The sequence below is a fragment of the Centroberyx affinis genome, unplaced genomic scaffold, assembly GCF_046629955.1.
Source record: "Centroberyx affinis isolate AG114_WGS23_722 - 3 ecotype Tasmania unplaced genomic scaffold, CSIRO-AGI_Caff_v1 ptg001806l_1, whole genome shotgun sequence".
Classification (NCBI taxonomy): domain Eukaryota; kingdom Metazoa; phylum Chordata; class Actinopteri; order Beryciformes; family Berycidae; genus Centroberyx; species Centroberyx affinis.
The window spans coordinates 49,867-55,866 of record NW_027280196.1 but is presented as its reverse complement, the minus strand read 5'-3'; positions in this window follow the sequence as shown (position 1 = coordinate 55,866).

Genomic DNA, 6,000 nt, shown 5'->3' with positions numbered 1-6,000 from the left:
ACAGATATCTCTCACTTGCTCTAAGATGATATGTTTAAAAATGTACAAAAAGTGGCCAAAAATGTACTTGTACTTGTAGATAATGTTCATTTAAAATATATTCTGAGTGGCCAAAATATATATTTGATACACCTGCAGTTGTCAATGCTGCATAGGAAAAGAATGTATTTACACTACACTGTTCAAAATATATCTAAAGGTTTTTCAAATACATGTTTTTGGCCAATTTTTGTATATTCTGGTCATAAAACATTGTAATTTGGTTAAAACAACAAACCGGCCAGTGATCAAAATAAAGAAGATGATTGGAGCTGATTGATTGGAAATGCTGATTGGAGCATTTCATGTGTTCTTAAAGGGTTCTTTGTAGAACCATTTGACCATGTTACTAAAGAGAACCTCTAAAAGGATTCTGCAAAGGTACAGGACCAAAGAACCGTTTTCTGGTACTATGTAGAACCAGGTGTGTGTTTAAAGCTGTGATATAATGACAAAGTCGCTGATGCTCAGTTTAGTTGAAGACAATTAACGCACTTGAGAAATCATTAGTAAATTCAAGTTTCTATAATATGTTCATCACCCTCTAAAATGTATATTATCTTCTGTCTTATTTCACAGCCTGTGAAAAGCAGCTGTGGTGGGGGGGGTAGTTCTGTGAATACTGGTGATACTGGTGTTACTGGGCTTTATGTGAATCCAAATATTTAGGCTGTGTGGAGGAGATCAGGTATCCGCCGGGGCCCGAAGCTCAATAATGAGTTTTTATCTGGAGGGAACAGGATCATGGACACAGACTGAGCCAGAGGGTTCGGGTCGGGACAGAGGGGTGAACAGACCAGAGTGAAATCAGAAAAACCCAATGGCTTTAAATGTTTCCTAATAAAATGTTCAATAAACCACTATTTCTCACTTTCTCTCTCACTGTGCTCTCTCAAAACCTTGACACATCCGAGGGAGGGAGACTCCTCTGCTCTCCTTTAAAGGAATGAACAAAGTTTTGGGGAAATTGGTCAACTTACCTGTTAAGTGATGAGAACATGGACACCAAAATCATCCATGTGTCCCTGGTAGCTCTCCAATGCTCCAACACTTTAACATACACTATGTTGAGTGATAGTTTTTATCCAAAGTAAGAATAGACGTTCTAGTAAAAAAAAAGTTATTTAAATTAAATTGGCCATAAATTTAAAAAAAAAACTATCATTAACTCAAATGTAGCCAGGTTTATTTTTGGAACTATTTCAGGTGAGCAACCAGGTATTCATCCACTGTGCAGTGATTAGCTGCACATGACCCACCACCATCACCTCCTATGGAAACAGGGAAAGTGGTTCCTGGTAAATAAAAACAGCATGTTGTTTTTATATCATATTTTATGTGAAATTTATCAATCTCCTTCTCAAAACTGCCAGACTTAGTCACATGTCATTTAAGATTACTTACTGTTTAGCTTTAGGGCTGCTACAAGTTCTCATTTTCTCACTTTTGAGATAATGCTAGTCGCCTACTATCACTCAACAGAGCGTATATGCTAAAGTGTTAGCATGCAGCACCCGAGGCAAAGATCTACCAGGCAAACATGGATGATTTTGGTGTTACACAGGATTCCCTCTTCTCCCAAGATAGGCTTATAGGCCTATCTTTGACTCCAATGCATGTTTTAGTAGTAGCAGCAATCAACCCTATAGCTACCTAAACTCAGATTCAACCTCATGCGTTTCTTCAGTTCAACACTTTTGCTGCCGTATTTGCATCATCAAAATCCTGCCTTCCTTCACCGTCCATCACTACATTGAAAATTCATGTTTGACTTCATTAAAAGTCACAGTAAATCCAAATGGGTTAGGTATTCCAATAAAATAATCTTTATTCCAACCATGAGGCTGATATCTTAAGTAATGTCAGTTTGGGCCTTTATTGAAATTCCAAGCAGATCTGTTAAATTCAGAGTGTGTGTGTGTGTGTGTGTGTGTGTGTGTGTGTGTGTGTGTGTGTGTGTGTGTGTGTGTGTGTGTGACGGTAGGCTACATGAGTGTTATCCCATCTAAACAGGACCGGAGATTAATTCAGCGCCAAACCACAGAGCCAACAGAGCAGCCGACTCCCAGCCTGCCCCGCACTCTCCTGCTGCATTCAAGCGCTCCTCGTAAAAAATGCTACTTCCGAGATGTTGTCCGCATGCAAGTGCTTATGGTCAGAAATTATAACATAACGGTAACAAAAGTAGCTTTAGTAGCACAGAACTTTGGAGACAGTTTGTATTTCATTCTTAAAGGAATAGTTCACCCCAAAACTCACCCTCCTGTCAGTGGAAACACCGGTGAAGTTTGTATGTCTACATAACACACAGCAGTTGGCTGGCACAGCTCCATGTCAGTATTCTCCAAAACAACTGAAGTGGCTGGGGATTGGTTCCAAAAAGGGAAAAAAATTACCATTAAAAAACTCCAAACAGCTTGTGCAGCATAGTCCAAGTGTGCTGATGCCAAACTATCACACCGTGAGTCCAAAAGACCTATATTTATATTTGTATTTAGCACAATTCTTCCCTAAAACCGTTTCTTACTGTAAGTCTTCACTAAAAAGTTTTGATTTGTCACTTCCAACAAGAATAATTCTACTAGGCGGGATGAGATGCTCTTCTCTGTTGCAGCGCTACTTTGTGATTTAGGCTGATAAGACAATCTGTGTTTTATGTAAAAATCTTACCTATAGTGTAGCTTTAATCAAAGGGTGAATGCAACAATACTAATTGTTTACAGAGAATACATAAGCAATAACATAAAGCAGCCGACATCACTTTTATCATCAATAGGCTACTGACACAACTTCCATGCTATTCTCCATTTTTCCCACACCACATAAACATCACATCTTGGCAACTCGGGTGTCATAGAAAATGTCCACATTTTCTCAGATATACTTTGTTGGGTCCTTCAAGTGCGCTGAAATCTAAATTCCCAGATTCCCGACAGCACCTGAAGGCAGCGTCTGTCGTCCGGACGCGCGCCGCCTCGGCGCGGCCAACACTTGTCCTGAACAGCTGGCAGAAAGCGGCGTGTTTTTCTTTCTGGGCTTAATAATACGGTGTTGGTTTACCAGCTCTGGGGATGTGGGCTCTCCCTTTGTAACGCTTAACCAGGAGCTTAGTGGTCTTTGTCCGATTTATATTTTAATTATCTGCTAAACTGCGGTGGAGGGCCGTGTGGGAAAGCGCTGCGGCCTGACCTCAGGACCTGTCAATCATTCAGTAAGGAGGAGGATTTTACATTCATGTGCAGCAGCATGAACAGCGTTGTCTATGGACACCTGATTATCTTATTGACACATAAATAAAGAAATATCTTATGTTTTAGTAGCCTATTTCAAATATACATTATTCAGTCAAGGCCCATATTTCCCTTCTGATAGCAGAAGGACTAAACTCAAAAGTTAGGTGATTCTGTGCACAAGATCCTCTTAATGAGGCATTTGTTCTACTAAAATATTGACTTTGTTTGGTTTCTAATGTAAATACCTACAAACCAGCATCAAATGGTGATCTAATATAGTCCTACAGCCTATTAGCTATCAGTGCCATCAGTATAAGTTTGTATTTGACGCCATCTGTTGGCGATGTAATCCATCCCAGTCGTCTGCACTCAAAACGCACTTCATTCAGGGGAAGAGTAGATCTTCATTTTATCACATGTCAGAATGTCGTCAAATTCTTTAAAAAGCATCAGCATCCCATTTCTGAAGTGCGGACCACACTACTTGATTTTCCAGCTTCCAGTTTGAATCCATGCAAAAGCTCTGAGCTCTATAGTAAATTTTGGTTTTGTTAACTATCATCACAATTTCTGAAAATGTAATTTGATCTTCTTCTTCTTCGTCTGAGGTCTGAAGGGCTTGTAAAATACTAAGCTGGCATTTCCTCTTTAAAAATCCCCTCCTTCCCCTTTGCTGGTCTTGGAGGAACTTGAGGTGATGACTATCTTTTTTTTCCCAGGACGGGTATTTATCATGTTTTTCCAGGATAAAGTGTTTTGGAATAAAACACTTCATTAAAAGCACTTCATTCATATAAAGTAAGATGTCCAACATTTGAAAAGAGTGACAGCTACTGTAAGACAATGATTGATTAAACAAAATTAGAATTAGAAATGATTGCACTTTTTAATGGATTGTAGATACAGCAGGCTAATTTAAGAGCTTGGTTGAGTAAATGAAAACACTTTTACAGACTAGATCCTCCATATTTTAGAGATATTGAAGTATTAACTTCAGGTAATGACTTTTATTTCTAAAACTAATAGCATTTTAGATATGAACTCTTCATTTGTCTTATTCAAACTACTTTTTTCATTCCCTCTCCCTCTTTTCCTTTCACTTAATACTTTTACTTAACACTTTTCTGTCCCCCAGGAAGACTATAGCAGTCATCTCAGTGGCAGCTAATACAGATCATAATAAAAAAAAAAACAAGTAAAAAAAAGAAAAGGAAAGCTCAGTCAGACACAAAATGCTTCATTTCTTCAATTTGCATTTCTCAACAGCTCCCAACTCAAAGGAAACCCTCTCCTGCTGTCTGTTTGTGATGAATACTAAGTAACGGCCAGATGATTTGTCCTTGTGTTTGTCCTCCTCTGATACTTCCTCTCTCGGCCACACACACACACACACACACACACACACACACTCATGAGGAGGCTAATCTGGTCTGAATGAAGACATCCAGTCACAGGGAGAAACACTCAGACATGTGTGCTATTGTCCCTGAGTCAATACAGGCTCATCACCTCTTATACCAGCAGTGAGAACGTTTCCAAAATGCTATAGGGGAGAGCGGGGCAAGTTGTCACATGGGTAAGTTGTCTCGGGGGCTTTATTTCGGAAACTAAATATTTTAGAGGCAAAAGTCCAATTGCACAAATGTTTACTTTCCTAATAAGAAGTTACCTATGTTGAAGACAAACACTCTAACATAAAAACGTGGGGTAAGTTGTCACTAGTTGTGACAAGTGGGATTTCATCAGTAATCACTTTTGCTTCCAGTAAATTATTCAAAATGTAACAATGCCATTTTTTTAATCTGGTTGAAAATATATATTGTATCTCAATAGTAAGGAAATCCGGAGAAATACACCAATGAGTAAAAAAGTGTGACAACATGCCCCAGTCTCCCCTATTAGCGTTCAAAGGCTGAGTCAAAGGCCTTACTTGGCCAATTAATCTGATTCTGATTTGTTTCTTTCATTTCTTTAACCTTTATTTCATCCATGTGGCCCTCAACAGTCTCTTTTTCCAAGGGAGACTCTGGCCAAGACGGCGGTGTAACGCTGCATTATAAATAGAACGAGAAAGAAAGAGAGATAAAGGAAGCGAGGAGAGACAGACGAGCCTCCCTGTAGTCTTTAAGGGATTGAACTAATACAGTGGAACAAAAGAGAGAGGGAGATCCAAGTGGGCCGAGTGGTTTGAGTTTAACGGACCCCGTCGACGGGGCCCTGCGCCTGTTTGATGTCCCCGGGGAACGGAGAAATCATGTAAGCCCCCTGTAATTTACTGTTTGGGGTTGCCGGGGTAGGGCTAATTCCCATGAGCCTCTGCTCCCAGTGTTTTTATAAAGTCAGGATTTGTAAAGCTGCTCTCGTTGACCCCCTGCAGATGGGACAGAAAAGCACCGTGCTCCCCCTCAAGACCCTGCATGTGTGTGTATAAGTGTGTGTGTGTGTGTGTGTGTGTGTGAAGATACTTAAATGCCTGGAGAAGAGGGCATTTTTTTGGAAACACTTCACATATATGGTATTAAAATGTTATTGCCTGCAAAGTTTTCTTTCTTAAAGTAATAATCAATGACATTTTAAAATAAATGAATGTCTGTTGTGCTATACTCTCTATCTCCGGTTGATAGCCTATAACACAGTAGTGATTCAACCTACTCAGTTCATAAAGCTTTTCCATTTTCTGTTCTAAACAGCCGGTGTCTGGTAGGTCTTTCCTGGGAAAAATCCTCTG